This window comes from Megascapheus bottae, chromosome 5 (assembly GCF_031878675.1).
Source record: "Megascapheus bottae isolate mThoBot1 chromosome 5, mThoBot2.hap1, whole genome shotgun sequence".
Lineage (NCBI taxonomy): Eukaryota > Metazoa > Chordata > Mammalia > Rodentia > Geomyidae > Megascapheus > Megascapheus bottae.
In genome coordinates this window covers 29,791,192-29,811,804 of record NC_143513.1, presented here as the reverse complement: position 1 = coordinate 29,811,804, position 20,613 = coordinate 29,791,192, and positions in this window count along the sequence as shown.

Here is a 20,613-nt window from a genome sequence, read left to right as displayed (position 1 = left end):
TTGCTTGAACTTTGGGCCCCTAAACTGATTTTCTACATGTATTATATTAACTAGAGCTTGTATTGCAAAGATATATCATCTTAATATATTTTTCATATTTTGTTTCCTTTATGCTTTTCCATCATTTCAAACAAAATTGCCCTTTGCTTTCATAGGATGAAAACATTTTCTGTATGATGAAAATTTCAAGGTTTCTGGGAAAATGGCTTCAAAGAGAACATTATGTTTTAGGAAATTATTCAAATTGAAATGCTTCTAATCTAATAGAGTCTTTTTATGTGATTTATGGAAAAAGATTGATATTTCTTTTTCAACTAAATCTCATGCAGAGATTACTGACATCTAGTAGATTAGATAAAGTATCTAATGTCAAAACACATATGCCCTCAGGAATAGGTATTTGTTTTGAGAGCATTGTATCAACTAGGAGAATATTTTGTTGAGGGACGATACCAGAAAGGAAGGGTTTGGATATAGATTAGCCCTGACATTTCAGCAGCCTAACATCTTTTGATCAGAAAAAAAAAAAACAAAAACTATGCCAAGAATTGTGAAGGCTATAAGATTTTACTCCACGTGCAAGCTAAACTGTTAGCCTACTTCAGTTGTATGGATTCTAGCAGAAGATAGGCAATCCCCATAGGTTATAGACAACAGGCTTTATTAATCATAGCAGGAATAGTATCTGGCATATTAGCACCTTCGCCCATCAGTCTGACTTCTGATTCCAAAAGAGCAACTGGAGAAGAGTCAGGTGACACCTATGCATGTAATTTTATGCCTCACAGTAAAAAAAATCCTTGGCTGAGGGAACACAAATCTTTTTTAATGAGCAATAAGCCTGCCTGACCTTTGTTCAGGAGGAAGACTCTGTATTTGTCCTCCATGGTTAAGGGCTGTATAAAAAACTTCATGTAATATTCTAGAACAAAAGTAGCACATGACTCTTTCTGCAAAGCATTCTAAAAGCAAGTGGATCATGGACATTTTCTTTCATGAATGTGATAATGAGGTGGCAACATAATGGAGGAAATACTATGGATGTTATCGGTCATTTTCTTCAGATTTTCTACATTGAGGAAAGCTCTCTTTACAAACTACATTTCCTATCTTGATTTTGAAATCCACGTGTCTCATTGCCTATTAAAAAATCTGGGTCCAGGAATTGGAAACAAGACTGGTTCTCTGCCCCCACCCCTTTGTATAAAAAATTAAAAAGAAATCTGGGATTCAGAAAGGCTAAGATTATACTGGCTTTTAGGTCAAGAAGGACCACCATCTACCACGATCCAAGATGTGTGTCCCCAGTCCCTAAGAACATGCACTAAACTGGATTCACTACAGTCAAACCGTGATTTTCCTGTCTTTGGCACCCTTGTGATCACAAAGCCTGAACTGTGAGCAGCGCGCTGGATACATATTCTGTTTGCTTAGAGCATTCTATATGAAAACTTTGTACCACTTCCACAAACCTGCCCACATAATCTCCATCATTGTCCCACCTTCCTCATTTCTGAAATGGATTTTTAAAGAATAAATTCTGTTTTTTTAAGCCACTTTCAGTCTTTCATGCACACTCCAGATCTTTTTTTTTTTTTTTTTTTTTTGTCCGTTGTGGAGCTTGGACTCTGTACCTGGCCCTTGTCCCTGAGCTCTTCAGCTCAAGGCTACCTACCACCCTACCCTTGGAGCCACAGCCTCACTTCCAGTTTTCTAGTGGTTAATTGTAGAGAGTTTCACATTATTTAGTGATCAAGCTGGTTTTGAAAAGCTATCCTTAGATCTCAGCCTCCTGAGTAGCTAGGATTACAGACATGAGCCACCATGCCCAGAATCATTGTTTAAAGAGAAAAGTAAAATAAGCTTCGACTCTAAGAAAAGTCATTAATCTTAGGATAAGCTCCAGATTATTTATGGCAAGAAATGTGTTTGATATCCACAACATCCTTGTCTGCAATTCTCTGTTATGTGAAACTTTATTCCTTTCTGATGTTCAGATGGTGGGACCCCAGCATTGGAAATGCTTTGTATATGATTTTTCTCCCATCATTAATTCTTATATTGGTGCCACGAATGCATCTTATCTTCTCCATTCATAAAAATTTTAAACTATTGTGAAATTATGTATACATTGAATATATAATAAAAGATATACACACTTCCAAATCTACTTAAAAACTCACAGAATAAGATAGCATATTGAATTAGGCATTTGAAACTCAGGGCGTCCATACTTAGAAGTCTTAACATTCAATGAATCTCATATATGTGTGTGTGTACCCATGTATATATATATATATATGTCTATATGTCTATATATCTATATGTCAGTCATGGGGCTTGACCTCAGTGCCTAATAATCATTTTGCTCAGAGCTAGCGCTCTATCACTTTGAGCCATGGTGTCATTTCAGTTGTTATGTTGGTTATTTGGAGATAAGAGTTTCATGGGCTTTCCTGCCCATTTTGGCTTTGAACCACGATCCAACATATCTCAGCCTCCTACTAGCTAGGATTATAGGCATGAACCACCAGCCACCAGCCTCTCATAATTTTACTATGACTGAGAAAGTGGCTTGGGAGCCAACCAGGAACGAAGTTTTAGGTAATCTATTTATATTTATTTATTTTTCTTTTAGTCATTTTAATCATCTTAATCCTGGCAGTACATCAAGCATGTAGTATGTGTTTGAAAGATGAATGTTCAATTAAAAATAGAATAGATAGACTGGACCTGTCCTCACAGAGATTGCTTTCCTTCTGAAGACTAATGTTATTACCTGAAGAATTTTTGTATGTATGTATGTATGTATGTATGTATGTATGTATGTATGTATGTATGTATGTATTTTTGCCAGTCCTGAGGCTTGAGCTCATGGCCAGGACACACTGTCCTTGAGCTTTCTCAAGGTTAGTGCTCTACTACTTGAGCCATATCATCACTTCCGGATTTTTCTGTGTGTTTGTTACCCTAGAATTGATCCCAGGGCTTGGTGCTTGCTAGGCAAGCACTCTACACTAGGTCATACTCCCAGCCCTATCAGAATGTTTTTCATTTGTTGTTATTTGTTTGTTTTGCTTTTGTTTTTTCAGTTGTGGGGCTTAAACTCTGGGTCTAGGTGCTGTCCCTGAGGTCATCAGCTCAAGGCTATTGTTCTACCACTTGGACCACCGCACAGTACCATTTCTGGTTTTCTGGTGGTTCATTGGAGATAAGAGTCCTATGGACTGGCTCCTATCGGAAGTTTTCAAAATTAATGTTGCTCAAGCAATCTTAATGCTACATCTTTAGCAACTAGAGCTAGGTCTAGTAACTAGGTCTAGTAAACTAGACCTGCTTCTGAGACACACAAAATAACATACAAAAATTGTCCAGTTGAGGGGCTAGGAGTTTGGCCTAGTGGTAGAGCCGTAGAGTGCTTGCACGAAGACCCAGGTTCGATTCCTCGGTACCACATACATAGAAAAAAGCTGGAAGTGGTGCTGAGGGTCAAGTGGTAGAGTTCTAGCCTTGAGAAAGTCCAAGGACAGTGCTCAGACCCTGAGCTCAAGCCCAGGACTGGCAAAAAAAATGTCCAATTGATTTTTTGTTTGTTTTATTGTACAGAGTGGCTATCGTTTCATTAGGTAATGAGAACATCTCATTTTCGGCAATGGTTCTTCTTCCTTTTCCCTCCCACAGCTTTTCTCTCCTGATCCTGCCCACACATTGTCTAGTTCATTTTTAACACAGTGTCTACTGAGTATCACTGCTGCATTAGTTCACCCTTTGTTCCTCTACTGGTTATTTGTCAGAAGCTAGTATTTATTGAATTTATTTTGTGTCAGTAACTGGTAAGAGTTTGACATATATATTTAAATATATACATATTTATTCACTGAAAAAATACTGTCATTACATTTTAGTCCACTTTTTCAAAGATAAAATATAGTTAATACTCAAAAGTGTGGAATATTGTTCTTGCCTCAGGTAAATATATCCTTTATATTTGAATGAGTCTTTCTTTCTTCAACAGTAATAATATAATAAAATTATGGAAATAACCCAGATGCCCTACAATGAAAGAATGTATCAAAATTACATATGTATATAGAGATATTAGAATATTATATAGATACACACATATGTATGTGTATGTTTACACATAAGTCTACATCCATCAATATCTAGGGCATGTCTCTCCCTGTATATGTGTGTAAGTGTGTGTATAAAATCTACATCTACATGTACATCTACAACATCTACATCTACATCTACATATAGCAATTCCCTTGCACAATTATTTGAAAATGATAAAAACCTATTTAAAGCAGATGATTTTAAGGAAATTAAAGAAACAAGAAGGAAAATTAAGCTACTGAAGTCAAACAATTCAAGCAAATCCTTCATGTTTCAATGTGGATTATCTCAAAACAGTTCTTCACTCATGGCACATGCTATTTTACCCTTATAATGACATTTTCTGTAGGAAATGTACATGCAATTGTGTTTGTTGATCTTATCCTGGATAGGAAATTTGTGGTACAGTGCTTTACTGTAGAGCTGGGCAAGAGCCAGATGCATCCTTAGTCACAGGCCTAGCAAAGGAAGCCATCCAGGCTCCTCTCAGGCTGTGGGGTTCAATGGGTTTGCTGGGTTAAATTCATTTATGACATGTTGACTAGTGGTGCTCAGTTTTTTTCCCATGTAATAATTAATTGTAAGTCCACAAAATGATCTTAAGAGAGAGGCAAACTATATTGTAAAACACTTGTTTAGAAGATATTTTGCTTTCAGATCTAGAAATAGTATGTAATTCCCCAGTTGTTGAATTACATATTAGCAGATTGATCATTTAAAATTTTAGTATGTGAGTGTAGTTAGAGTCACATATTAATTTTGATGTTGTTTACTCTAAACCATCTGTTGGTGGGGAAAAGTCATGGCAAGTATAATTTATGAGATTTGAAGAAAGCACACACTCCTAACACATCATATTTAAATAGCTACAGGTATTCACATGTCAAAATAAATAGGTATTTTGTCATTTTCTGTTGATTTATTTGCTGTGATGGCTGGTGCTGACTCTTCTCAGCCATAATAGGATTCCTGGAGCACTTATATCACCAAGAAATGTTAGCTGAGGATAACACCTTTTTTGTATGTAAACCAACCTTTGTCAGAAACTTGGATTTTTTTTTGTCACAGGGGAGATGTTTCAGTAGTTTCTTCTTGGAATGAGTGAAAGAATGGTCTAGGAAGATACACATAACTATGTATAGAGACAATTTTAAAAGATTAAAAAATAATATTAAATACAGGCAACCGTAAAGGAAAAAAAACCATCATTCTTAATTCCTATCCAAAGAACTACTTGTTAAACTATTTTATGAATTTTCTTGCCTGTAAGTAGGCTGGCACATTAATATTCTTAAAATTAGATAGAGTCTTTATTCTTCGTTTTTACTTACCAGTGTAGGAATCTATTTAGAACTTCATTATTAACTGTATATATTTCTGCCATCAAATATTGCTAAAATATGTAATATGTCTTACAGAAGATGAATGCAAGCAGCTTAAATACTTTACACCCTAAACAAAAATCTCAAAATGTTTCTTAAAAACACTTTATATTATTTAGATTAGGTGCTACATACAAATCTCTTTTCAGTACTACAGTCTTATAGAAACATGAATCATTTCTCTAATTATACATAATATCTCTTCTTGGGGAAAATGATACAATTTTCTCAGGAATACTTTCTCAGTAGGAGTTCTCTGTCAGATTTCCTTCCTATTTCAGCAGTTGTTAAAATTCTACCTATAATTTCACAATTATCAGCAAATAATCCAGGCTGCTAAATGAAAGAAACTTATTCTCTGGCCTCTGAAAATAAATTTGCAGAGAACTTCCCATTGCACTGATAAGGCCCAGGCCAAGGATATATTCTGTGATACAAACTAAAGTAGTTATGCTTCAATAATCAATGTTCTAAACAAAGCATATCTTTAATTGACACTTTTTTCATATATTTTTATTGTAATTAATAAAAGGGTTACATGATATTTGCCAGATAGAAGGTGCATTAATTCACATACATTGATACCCTTTCACATGTCTTGGTCCCCATTTCCCTCCCCCCATCCCCTTTAATTGACACTTTAAATTAGACAACAAACAAACCTGATGAACCTAACCAATATGCTGACCAACTTTCATGAACATGGATCAGCCAAATCCATGTAATACTGGGAAAAGAGCCCGTATCACACACAAAGCCAGGCTCTTCTTCCTTTTAAAATGCTTTCATTTAGTAGTGGGGATGCATGGTAGTTAGGACAAAGGGAAAACACCTACAATGCAAGCAGATGCTCAATTCAATAAGGATCAATTTCACAGTGAAAAGATAGGACAGGACCTACATTGTGGTGACTCAAAGAAAGAACCTGCTTATCTGTACTGAGATATTGTTAAGATGCCTTAATGGGGATAGACACATGGGAAAATATTCTCCAATAAAAAAATGTGTGGAAACAAATGAAAAGAAAATAAGTAACTAGATAAAATTATTTCCTTAGTTTTAGTATGATTGAGGAAACATAGTGAATGAAAAGATGAAATTAAGCATAAAACACAGACATTACCTTGTAATTTTTTGTCATTCCACCCCCATCAATGCTATAGAAAAGGAGCACCCATAAGAGGAAAGGTCTGGAGTTGATATTTTATGCTTCCTATGAACCACATCTAGAATTTGTTTAAATTTGCTTCAACAGATGCATCTGGCTCAGAAAACATTTCAGAATAGAGAGCAGCATGGAGACTTCAATAGGAGATGGTTTTATGATATGTGTCTGCTAGTTTTCTGGTTCACTAGGACAATAATTGATCTCCCAAGAGATGAAACAAGAATTTACTAAATTCATAGAATATATTCTGAACATTTCATATATATTCATAGGATATATTCTGAATATTATTCAACAAAATGTATAGTGTAAATGTTAGTTAAAAACAGCTTATAAATAAATATGAATGTCTAGGAAAGGTATTTAGGCAGTGTTAGATTCTGCTTGCAAGTTACCCACCATATCAATTCTCACTTATGTCTTTCATATATCTATATATTTCTTTTTGATAAACACAAACACACACATACACAGACACACAATAGATATGTATATATATGATATGTATATAGAGAGAGAGAAAAAGAGAGAGAAAGAAAGAGACAGAGACAGAGACAGAGACAGAGAAAGAGATAGGATCACAATCACAGTCTAATGTTTAATTGGAAAAAGAAAGAAGTAAGAATCTATGGACTTTCTTGCCCAGGCTGGCTTTGAACCATGATTCTCAGATCTTAGCCTCCTAAGTATCTAGGATAACAGGTGTGAGCCACCAGCATTAAGGAAGAGGACAGTATTTTGTTTATTTGGTTGATTTTGCTGGTCGTGGGGCTTGAATGTAGGGCCTGAGTATTGTCCCTAGGTTTATTTTGCTCGACTAACCCTATATCACTTGAGCCATGGTGCTACTTTTTTCCTTTATATTTTCATCAGCTGAGGAACTGACAAAAGAATGGTTAGGTCCCAAACCATTTCTTTCAATTTTGACTTTTTTCTACACTATCATTTCCATTTCATTCCCAGAAAAATCAGTTCTTAGATGTTGCATAAGATGAGTTGAATTGTGTGGAATAAACTTGCAATGACTGTTATGACCTGGTTTAGAAAGCCTAAAAACTTGTCCTATGAATGGTAAATTGTTTTGTACTTCATTAAATAATGTGGACATAATTTGAATAAGCTATAAAACCACTAGCTAAATTTATACAATCTTGAAGTTGCATGAACTTACAGATATAGACTCGAAATATATGTATTGAAAGAAGTGAATGAATTGGGTTTGATGTATTATTTTTCTAAAAATCCATTGTGGACTTATGGTCAGCCTGTGGTAGCTCACACCTATAATCCTAGATATTCAGAAGTATGAGATCTGAAGATTGACTTTCAGTATTCATCTGTGCAAATAAATCCATTCTCCATTCACCCCAATCCAATTACAAAAGCTGGAAATAGAGTCATGACTTAAGTGGCAGAGTGTCTGCCATGAGCAAAAAAAAAAAAAAAAAAAGAATATGAAAAAGAAAGGAAGAAAGATAATCATGAGGCCACGATTTCAAGCCGAGATAAAAAAAAGTTATTGGTTTTCAATATTGGTGAACAAATCTGAAATAATTTTAAAAAATGTAATTTAATAACATTTTGTGATTATATTGAAAGAGTTAAGCAGGTACTAATCAGTAATTACTGGCTTAGACTGTTAATACTTTCCTCCAGTAAATAAAAGAAAATTCCACAAATCTACTTGAAGATAATTTTAATGACATTTTATATTTTCCCACAAGTAGGAATGTTCCATCAAAACTATGACTAAGTTAGAGGGGTTTAAGTTGATGTGCCAGTACTCTATGTAAATGAGTAACAATTGATAGCAAAATTAGCACTCTTATGTGCACTGTTCCTTACACAAATCATATTTAAAAATTCAAAATAGTCTTTATTTTCAAGGATTGGTTTGAATAAGCTCAGGATTTTTAGTGATGTTGGGATTTATTAATGATGTTGAAGATATTTTCTTAGAGAATTTAAATTTGTGCTATCTGCAATACCTTTTTATACTGTGTTTTTTATTAAATAATTTATTAACATTGATTTTAATATCTACAATACTTTTGATGATGTTCCTCTTTTCCATAATAATGGATAATGCATATATATGTATATATAGTACTAAAGTGTCATACATGTTCTATTACTTTCCCATCTGTTCTGCCACACAGTTATACCTAAATGCAAAATTAAAAGATAAAATTTTAGAAAACTGTTTTTTTATTCTTGAGGATTTCATTATGAAGAGACATTGTAGCTATTTCATTTTGTTATCTGATATATTGGATATATGCGTATTTGGTTATTTGAAATAGGATAGGAAAGGGGGGAAAACAAGATGAGGGTGGGGGTAGGGGGGAGGGAAATGGGGACCAAAACATGAGAAAGGGTATCAATGTATGTGAAGTAATGCACCTTCTATCTGGTGAATATAATGTAACCCTTCTATTAATTACAATAAAAAATATATGGAAAAAAAGAAATACTTTCATATGGGAACTTAAAGTTGGAAAATAAAAGTTATGTTCACAACATATTTAAAGAATGCAATAATTAAAATAGAAGATTTAAAGGAAAAAAATGTATATCATTTTAACTTTATTCCTTTACTTAAGGTTTTTAAATTTTATTGTAAAGGTGATTCACAGAGGGGTTACAGTTACATAAATATGCTAATTAGTACATTTCCTTATTTAACACTGTTTTATTTATTGTATTTTATTGTCAGGCTAATGTATAGAGGAGTTACAGTTACATTCATCTGGTAGTGGGCACATTAGTTCTTGAATATTAATATCCCTTCTCATGTTTTTGTCCCCATTTCTCTCTTCCAACCTCCTCCCAATCATCTTGATTTTCCCCTCTCCCCTTCCCTATTTCAAATAAGCAAATAAACACACACACACACATATGTATGTGTATATATATATATATATATTATGCCAGGTAACAAAGTTAGATACAGTAACCACACAAGATTAACCATAAGGGGCAAAGAGAGAAAAGAAATGTTACCCCCTTCCTCATTTTCCCCCAATTTTTGCCTCAACATAGTGTCTAGTGAGTATCATTGATGAATGGGTTAGTACAGAAAGAAAGTAATGTCAAATTCCATCCCAGGAGCTAAGGGGTTTTGTTACTATTAAGCCTAAGATATATATATATATATATATATATGCATATCCATGGAGCACCCTTTTAGTAGTCTTTCATTTTTGAGCCACAGCTGCTATGGATACATCTGTTTTCATATTTATTGAACTGGAGAAATTTCACTGAAAAATACATAGCTTCTTTAGTTGTCTCATGACTATAAAGATTCATCTCTAATACAGCCTCTGAATCAAGTCATTGTGCTTGAGCTGGTATTATGGGGCTTGAATATGCATGTTACAAACAACCAGCAGTATGACTCTCTAGAGGCTTCCTGTGTTTTAAATTTCACAACACTTTGTCTTTTGGTTTATAGATGCTGTCTTCCAGTCTTACAGCTAATAAGATTCCAGGTGCTCCCAGCTGGGTCTGCAGATGCCTGGAATTAGGACAGGTCAACAGCAAGAAGTGTGTGTGTGTGTGTGTGTGTGTGTGTGTGTGTGTGTGTGTGTATGTGTGTGTGTGTGATTTAAACCACTATTCTAGAGGAACATCTGAAGAGGTCATCTGAATTAGCAAAGAAGTGTATGCCAGAATCCCATGAATAAACCAGTACAGTGGAAATGGCTATGATTTGCTGCAGTCTTATTATTAGAGTCATTCTTCTTAATGGAATTGACTCACACTGAAAAAACTTTCTTGAATATGCCAAGTGCTGAATGAAACAGCACAGGGGATGACTCAACTTCTTCCACCTGCCCTTATTAGCTTCTGCTTCATTTGTCCTGTTAACCCTTTCATTTCTGGCATCCCTTCCCTCCCCTCCCCTTCCCTTTCCATTGTGTCATCTCCCCTAGCCTTGCCTCCTTTTCCTACCCTCCTCCTCTACTCTCTACTCCCTTCCCTCCCTTCTTTTTATTATCTTAACTTTTCAATGTTATGAAAAAACCCTGAAGTGCTGTGAACCGTAGCTTTACTCTAAAAGCTGTAGAAAAATTTAATCATTGAAAGTTAAGTTATCCATCTTATTTCAAAATGAATTATTTGTAGAGTTTTTGGTGGATTGGGGAAATATTCAGCAGATGTTGGGAAAGTATTATCTTTATATATCCTTTAGCTTGTTCAATTAATTTTCATGATGTCTCATTTTGATTTTTCATCCTCAATATATTAACAATTAAAACCTAAGTTCTTGTATACTGAGGGACAAATGAAGGTAGGGTTTTGAGTTCAAGGCAGGCAGGAAGGAGGATGTGGCTTGGGCCAGCAGAGTTCCACAGGAATTCCCAACTTTCCTCAAGTATCACATAACACCAGTGCTGAACCATAGGATTGCAGAAGACAAAATAGCAAGATTGGCTTTAGTGAATTTTACCCTTGGAAGGTAGAGATGATAAGGAAAAAGGCTATCAAATCACACGGAGAACAATGTATGTTTGGAGACTGCTTTACTTGGTTATACTTAATGTAAATAACCAAACAGAGATACAATCAGTTTCATGAACACCCTAGCAGTTTTCTGAAAGCAGAAATGTTGAACATGATAATTTTTGATACCTTAATGCCATCATTTGTCATCTGTTATCATTTCTCTCAAATGCGTAGGATTTCTTGAGTCTGGGAAACCTTTCTTGGGGAAACACACATGGGCATATCTGGCTATATGTGGGCATGCTACCTGTGGCTCCTCTGTCCCCTACCCATTTCAGCAAGAACAACTTTGTTCTTGAGCCATAAGAAGATATTTATCTACCTTTAAACCATCTCAGGACTACCCTCAGTACATTATACAATGAAATATTGCCTGAGTAGTTGTTATTTGGTATCATTCTAGGAATAGTAATGAGAAATAACTGTGTATATGCTCATCACAGAGCAGTCATCTTAGGCCAAAGACATGTCTGATTCTTTGTTGGGTAAATCCACAGATATGAACCTCTGGTAAATGGAAGAAGGGCAGAATGTATTTGTGTCAAGAGAGAAGATCGATGGCCTGTATTTCTCGTTGTCAATCAAGGGGAGCTGGAAATGAATATTACAGTCCATCTGGACTATGGTGGCAGTAATTAGAAATATGTTATGAAGAAGCTCATCTGGATACCTGTAATATGCTGCAAAGAAAATTAAAGGGAAACTTAGGGAAACTTCAAAACTATTTATAAAAATTCTAATAATTTTATTTGCATAAGAAGTTCATGTGCGATGCATAAAATATTTATTCTCTTGACTTATTAATAAACCATTTCCTTTTCATCTGCAACCAATTTGCCACTTCCACCTTAGGGAAAGAGAAAGAAAACTAGCCCAACTAGCAGGGTACACCAGAGATTATGACACAGGCAGAGGGAGACCTAGGAGACTGAGGGAGGAAGGGTAAACAAGCAAGTCTACATCAAGAATGAACTCCTTAGAGAGGGCTTAAACACAAATACAAAAGCAGAATGGCAGTTTTGTACATCACATTCAAGACTCAAGAGAAAAACAGAAAGGGACTTTATCACATATTCCTGAGATAACTGGCAGGAACAGAATTAGAAGAAGACCCTGAGGATTTGTCATGAATTACTCTTACATTGGGCTATCAAGCGAAAGGAACCAAATAATTCTCCCATACTGCTTGGAAGGGGTAAAGTTCGGCTTGGAGAAGAACTTGTGCCATGGCAGTGGCAAGGTCAATGTGACCTTGGAAACAGAACATCAGTTGGAACACTAGGGCCAAAGGTAAGAAGAAATTATCACCAGAATTTAAGCAGTTAGCTCACAAAGTGCATCTGTAGAGAGGAACAGGACTTTCTCTGCCCATTCAAGTAATTTCTCAGGGCAACAAGGCTGATTTACCAGTATACATAAAAATAATACAAATCAAGCAAAAACTATTCTTTCTTCCTGTCTACTGACTGGTACTTTTGTGATGAGATTTTAAAAGTCTTGGAGCTGAATAATACAGATGAACAAATGAAAATTTAATTACTACCATTTTAATTGTGTTTTCAGTGTAATGTACATAGAGGTATAGTTACTTTCATCATTTACATTACTTCTTGAACATTTTTGATACTCCTCATAGTTTTATCCCCTTTCTCCCCCCCACCCCTCCCAATCAAATTACTAGCATCTCAATTCAAAGGTATGTCTGTCTGTCTGTCCACCATCCTGCTTATCTATCTATCTGTCTATCTATCTATCTATCTATCTATCTATCTATCTATCTATCTATCTATCTATCTATCTACCTATCTATCTCTCTGGGTTCATGTGAATGGAGAGGAGAAATAAATGCACAAAAATATGAAGCTTATTATTTATAGATCTTTCTGTGTATTTCCTCTTAATTATGCCTGGTTTTGTCTTGTTTTTCCCTGGTTCTGTATGCAAAATGCACATTGTCAGGCTAAATTAAAGTAGCAATGAACACTCAGGAATTTCAGTGGCTTAACACAAAGATAATTCCCCTCATGCTCTACTGCTTCTGAGTGGGCAGCAGGGCTCTGCTCACAGACGCTCGGTTCATGATTCCTGTGAAAAGCAAGCTCGATATCAACATCAACATGTAAGTGCTGGTTTTCAGGTTCTGCCTCCCACATTTTCATGAAGGGCTCCACACAGCCCCACAGGAAGTCAGGAAACACATCTGTAGAGTGCAACCCTACAGAGCACAATTGCTATCACAGTTTCTGTTTCTTTTAAATCCGGAGAAGGGCTGTATAACATTTTTAAAGTTACATTTTGTATGAAACCATTTTCAAATTATTTTTAGTGTATTTTATTGTCAGGATAAGGTATAGAGGGGTTATAGTTGCATTCATCAGGTAGTGGGTACATTACTTCTTGAATCTTGATACCCCTTCTCATGTTATTCTCTCCCTTTCCCTCCTTCTTCCCCATCACAGTCATCTTATTTTCCCCTTTCCTTCCTTAACTCAAATAAACTAATAAGTATATATACAATATATCAGGTAACAAAGTCAGACACAGCAATTGATATTAACCATAAGTGGAATAAAAAGAGAAAAGAAATAACTTCACATAGTACATTAAGAACAATAATCACAAAGGTAAACCTCTTGTTTCCATAACCTGTAGTTCAATTCATTAATCTCATTCTTTATGACATAGTACATAGATTCTGAGCTAAGCTATTGCGATCCTCTGTTACGAGAATCCTAGATATGTACTAATTATTACAAACGAGGGACACCATGGAGGGAAACTATGGTCCTTTGGGTCTGGTTTACTTCAATTAATATGATTTTTTCCAAGTCTTTCCATTTCCTTATGAATGGGGTAAGGTCATTCTTTCTAAAAGCAGCATAAAATTCCATTGTGTATAAGTACCACTTCATATCTAAAATATACCTACAGCTCAAAAAATTGAATCACTCAGAAACAAATCCTCCAAGAAACATCCATCCCACTAAAAGGTGGGCTAAAGACTTAAAAGAGATTTCTCTGAAGAGGAAATAAAAATGTCCCATAGACACAAGAAATACAAGAAATGTAAATCAAAACAACTAAGAGATTCCATCTCACTCCAGTTAGAATGGCCATTATCAAGAAATCTAATAACAGATGCTGACAGAAATGTGGCCAGGAGGGAAAGAATGCTACACTAAACTGTTTGTGGGAGTGTAAACTCGTTCAACCACTCTGGACAGCAGCATGGCGATTCCTAAAAAGACTAAACATAGAGCTCCCCTATGACCCAGCAATTCCACTCCTTGGCATTTATCCAAATGTCCAGAAACAAGGACATACAAAAACCCACTAGCACAACGATGTTCATTGCAGCACTATTTACCATAGCTAAGATGTGGAACCAACCCAGATGCCCTTTAGCAGATGAATGGATGAAGGAGATGTGCTACTTGTACACGATGGAATTCTATGCTGCTGTCAAATTCTTTAATGAAGTAAATTTTTAAATAAATCATGGCATTCCACTTCTACACTAAGACATGTTAAGGATGTTATAAGTAAAGATAGAAAATCTAAATGATATTTTAGCATATTTCATCATAATTCTCAGGTTCTTGTTGGCCCCTTATATGCAAGTTTCACCATTTTTACTCTTCATTTTATGTATTCATATTTTATCTGGGCTTGATCTGTATTCATATTGTTAATTTTGATCTGTTTCCTGACCTCCATGTTTTGTCATTCTTTTGTTGCTTTAAACAAATGAAGTTTTTAATTTTGGGCCATTTTTGTTCTTTCTGATGAGTGTATTTCCTTATTTATTCATTGTTAAATAATTGTGCAAATGCTGATATTCATAATATGAACAGGAACAGATGCTGTTGGGGATTTGAAGGAACAGGAACTCTTACACTGTTGGTGGCAATATAAACTGGTGCAACCAGGGAGGATGGCTGTTTGGAAATTCTTCAAAAACTAACTTTTACCCCTAAATTACAATACAATATACAGTGAAGACACTTGCACACTTACGGTCCTCTTTTTCTTAAGTAAATTTTCAAGTCCTAGAACTATTCATAGGATGTCATCTTGCATTTCAAATTCCTTTATCTTACATCTTTTTCAAACTCTGCGTTCCAGTGATATGTTATTCATTGTACTTTATATTCTTCCATATCAAGTTGTTTTGTTCTTACAGATAGCTGGCCATATTTTTATTAATCTGTTAGGAAAGTAAGATAGCTTGTGGAAATTATTGTGTGCTGCCTTGGATTAAATTATTTTCAGCAGTGCATTGATCTTTCCCTTTGCCTATTTCATAGATCTTTGTTCCATTCCTTTCAAGATTATTATTATCTCTGAGCAGATATGGAGATTTCTTCTTTTCATTTTCTGCCACTGCACTCCTTTTGAATGATACACTAGTTTAAGGGAACTACTCTCTCTACGGCTGTGTGTGGCTGACATGACAGCTCTATAACGAGATGTTTTTCCCCTCATCTCCAAAGTTCAGCCAAAGAGACACACAGTATTGAACTTCCATAGAAACCCAGTTCCCAGTCTTTCCTTTTACCAAATACCAATGGTGGACAAGCATTCCTGGAGGCATCACTGTTTTACTGTATTATATAGATGACTCTCCTTAAGTGTGTGCTATTTTTAGTAATTATGAAAAGAGACCCTCGTGATGGAGATGACCAGGAAATGCTCCTAGCATTGCTGACCATGGAAACAAATTTTCCCTTCTCTCTGTTGCATCAGGCTTCTCTCACAAAGTTGGCTTAAAGATCATTTTCTGTTTTTTGTGATTTTGAGATAGGTGAGATTTTGTTTGCATTGATTTCAATGCATCAGCCTTAACTTTAATAAAATATATATGTAGCATATTCTTCATTAAACTGAATTATTTGTAACTGTGCTTATCTTGGCTTTAATAAGAATGTTTAATAAAAGTGTCTATTTTTAAACAAAGTTCAAAAGTTGACAGTGTGTTTTGTTGATGATTAATTGAAAGATAAAATAATTAAATGGGCTGTTCTCTATAACTTTATCCAGGACAAAATAAAGCCATCTCAATATACTTGGCACAAAATATGTTATTGGTTTAATGATAACTGAATTTCTTTCTCAAGAGTTGACATTCTTCACACATTCTTTCTAAGTCATGCTGAGAGCACATCCAATACTAAAAGATGGTTAAAATGCTTACAGAAAATGGGGAATGAAAACCTTGCCATTATTTCAAAAGGAGGGGGAAGATAAATGAAACATAAGCTGTTAGAAGTTGTCCTTATTTGCCATAAATACGTGAGCTCAAAAGCAGCTGTTTCATTATTGGCTCTGGGTGCATCTTCTTTTGTTGTCTCACAGATGAATTGATTTAAAAATTCACCTTGAGAACCAGGTTTGAGGATACCCAGAGGAAACCAGTTAATGCATGAACAACTTCACAGCCCACGGACCAGAACAAGGATGAACCAGGAACTAGATGATGTCACTAGGTGCTGTAATTTGTTTCCATATGTGCTGCCTCTTTGTCCCCAAACCTCAGTCTCCCTGCCATTCTTTCTGTCAACTGCATATAACCAAGGGCAGGTGATGGGCTGTGAGCTGTCATCTTTGCTCTGGTGCAAAGGACTTGTGGCCCTCTTTGTGGAACAGCAAGGGAGACTGAAAGAATAATAAATTGTTTCCTATCAAGATTCAAAAAGAGGGACAAATGGGTGTCAGAAAGAATGGTGGAGGGAAGATACATCTGTTCCAGAGCTATACCCCTCAGCATCACTAGAATGATTTCATCAATATATCGTTTCTTGGCTGGGAGTTTGATATAGTGATAGAGTGCTTGCCTAGCATGCATGAAGACCCGGGTTCAATTCCTATGTACTGCCTACATAGAAAAAGTGGAAGTGGTGTTGTGGCTCAAGTGGTAGAACTCTAGCCTTGAGAAAGCCCAAGGACAGTGAGCCCCTGAGTTTAAGCCCCAGACCTGGAATATGCATGTACCATTTCTTTGTCCAAAGATAGCTCTTTACATTTTACCTGTGTCTGCCTGCTCTGCTTTTCTAAGCTGTTGGGTATCTGTATAACTTTGTAAGGCTGCTTAGAAAAGTCTTCAAATGGCCTAAAATCACTTATTATAGTGATAACATAATGATGTACAACATAACATTATTAAAATAAATTTAATGTAAATGACAGCAATGTTGCATAATATTTAGAGATATAAAAGTAACAAACAAGTAGATTATATATTATAAGTTACACATGAGGTTGAAGCAATGGAATTTGCATTTTTATTGTGGTTGTTTTATGGATATGTAGGATAGTTTCCATAGGCCTCAATGTTATACCTCTTCCCTGGGGCTTTCTATTGTAAAGTTTCTTCTGTTCATATCTTCAGGCTTACCAGGCTGTTTAGCAGCTTTATGATGCTCCAAATTGCAGATACACTTATTGACAATGAAAGTTTTTTCCCACTTGGGAAAAATTTAAACTCATATTAAGACACTTGTCTCACAAAGATTCATTCTAATTCTAATTCCGGTTTTTAATAAACTACACATATTACTTCCAATTACATAATTTAATTTTTCTAGAAATAGCTTTCAAAATCATGATTGTTTCTGAAAAGAATATCACACACTGAACTCTGGTCTTAGTGAATCAGCAAAAATTAAAATAATCTTCAGTCAGACTTACATAAATCTAAGATGTTTTCCCCCAAATTTATGGTACCTAAGATATTATAGAGATTCAAAAGTTCCCTTGATTTTTTGCAACAACATTTAATTAGCTTTGCTGCCTTAAGAATTGGACTCCTGTTTTGTCAAGAATCCTTTCATGTAAATGATTTTTGTACTCTATGAAATAAAATGACAATACCGCTACCGCTGAATTTATAAATAAGCAGAATAGACATTTCCCCTCTGGCTTAATTAGATGATAAAATTTATTCAAAGCATTTTATCCGTGACTAATATTAAATTGATATCTGGGTAACAATGAAGTAGCAAAATGATTCGTATTAAGATATAAATTCCATCTTCCTACTACAATTTTGGATAGTACACAAGCAAATGGCTTGGACAATATCAATATATGTATGACAAGAATATGTGGACAGAAAGGCCTTTTTGGCTGTTGCCAATATTTATTAATTTGTTGCTTTGTATATTCTTAATTATGATTATAAACACATGGAGTAGAAAGTACTCTCTCTAGAAAACCTGGTTAAACTTAAAAAGTTTTAACTTTTATATTAGTAAAGGGAAGTGCAAATTCCAATACTGATCAACCAAATATATTTTAAAATATACATCGATAAATTCTCAAACTATATTCTGTAGCAATATTTATTTAGTTTTGCTGGTCCTGGAGTTTGAACTCAATGTTAGGGTATTCTCTCTGAGCTTCTATGCTTCTAGCTAAGTGGTCTATATCTTGAGCCACAATTCCACTTCTGATTTTAGTTTTGGTGATTAATTGGAAATAAGAATCTTTAGGGACTTTTCTGTCCAGGCTTGCTTCAAACCATGCTCCATAGCTCTTGACTTCCTGAGTATCAAGGATTTTAGATGAAAGCCATTGGTGCTTGATCAATATTTAAAATTTTTAAAAATCACATTGTAATGAGAAGAAGAAAAGGATCTCAGACTAGAAATAAAGTTTCTTTCTATTCACAATCCATTTATTATTATCAAACAAGATAGCTGGGACTTTCAAGTAAAAGGGTCAATAAAAATTCCCTCTAATCATGATGTAAGGAACCATTTGCTTCCATTTCCTAGGAAGCATTTCCTTCTCTTTACATGTGATAAAAGTGCCGACTCAATAAAACCAATTGATTATTAATTTAGAAAATGTTCTTACTTAATGGTATACATTGTTAACATATAGACCAGATGTTCAGGAAACATATGTATCATCCTTTAAAGGGAATGTAGCTACTTCCATACCATAACTTAGAGGGGGAATGCTAAAAGTTGATGGAGGTCCAGAATTAACTCAGGTATTCAGGGGCTTCCATTATTACATCTCCAAAGTTTACTTTCCAGCTTATACCAAGCAATGTGCAAATGCAGCTGTTAGGAAATCAGAGTCCACAGTATAACCATTAGGAAAGGCCATTAGCTTGTACTTTGCTGAAGATATTTGTTTCAAGAATCCCATTGAGATTTGATCTTATCCCAGTCTAAATGTCCAGTATCATAAACAAACATGGAAACAATGCTGATCAGAAGAGAATTTTAATACTCTGTTATTGGAAAGATGAATTAGTGAAACCACTATGAAAAGCAGAATGGGTATTCTTAAATGATTTAAAAACATACCTTCTGTATAATCCGGTATTACTACACTAGGCATATAAGGAAGGAATATATCAAGATGCAGCAGACATACTTATATACCCAATCTATTCCACAATAACAAAACTATGAAAGCATCTCAGATGCTGTACAACTGATAAATAGACCATTTAAGACCATATTGGGATATATATTTAGATATAAAAGAAACAAAACCATATCATCTACAGGGAAATGAATGAAACTGGAGATCATAATGTCAGGTGAAGTAAACCAGAGTCAGAAAGCCAGTATCTTACATTTTGTCTCAGATGTAGAAGCTAAATGTAAAAGATATACATACATGTACAAAATGAGAGAGCAAGCGAGAGGAAGTAATGAGACAAAGAGAGAGAAAAAAAGAGGAAGTACTGAGACAGAGAGAGAGAGAGAAAAAGAGAGAGAGGAAGTAATGAGACAGAGAGAGAGAAAGGGAGGGAGAGAGAGAGAGAGAGAGAGAGAGAGAGAGAGAGAGAGAGAGAGAGAGAGAGAGAGAGAGAGAGAGAGAGAGAGATGCAACAGTGAATGTCAGAGGGTAAATAATACCCAAATACATTCTGTCTATGTATAAATTTGGTGTAAGTAAACTCAGTTAGGGTAGAGAGGATGGAAAAAGAGGATGAAAGAAGATGGTATTCTGACTAGTATAATATATGCATGTGTTAAAAAGCTTAATAAAACCCTCTCGAAAAATCAAAACAATAATGAATGAAAGAAATATAAATCAGGTCTGTTTAGGACAAGGCATTGGTGAGAGTGGGAGAGTGAATCTAGGATATGAAAATGATTAAAATATTTTATAAGCATTATACAAGTATAACAACAAAACCTGCAACACTTCCATTAGTAGTGATGGAAAAATGAAGGAGAGTGATGAAGGGATGAGTGATCAGATTACATTGCAAGTGCACATAGAAATGTCTCAGTGAAACCCTAGATAAAACTACAACCACTATGTGCTAATACAAATGTTCAAAACATCCTGAGAACCAGTAGAAAATATCAACAGGGCTGTCTATAAAAGTTTTATACAAGAAACTTATTTCTTACTGTCTTTAGATCACTTTTCCCTTCCAAAATTTAGTTCCTATAGATGCCT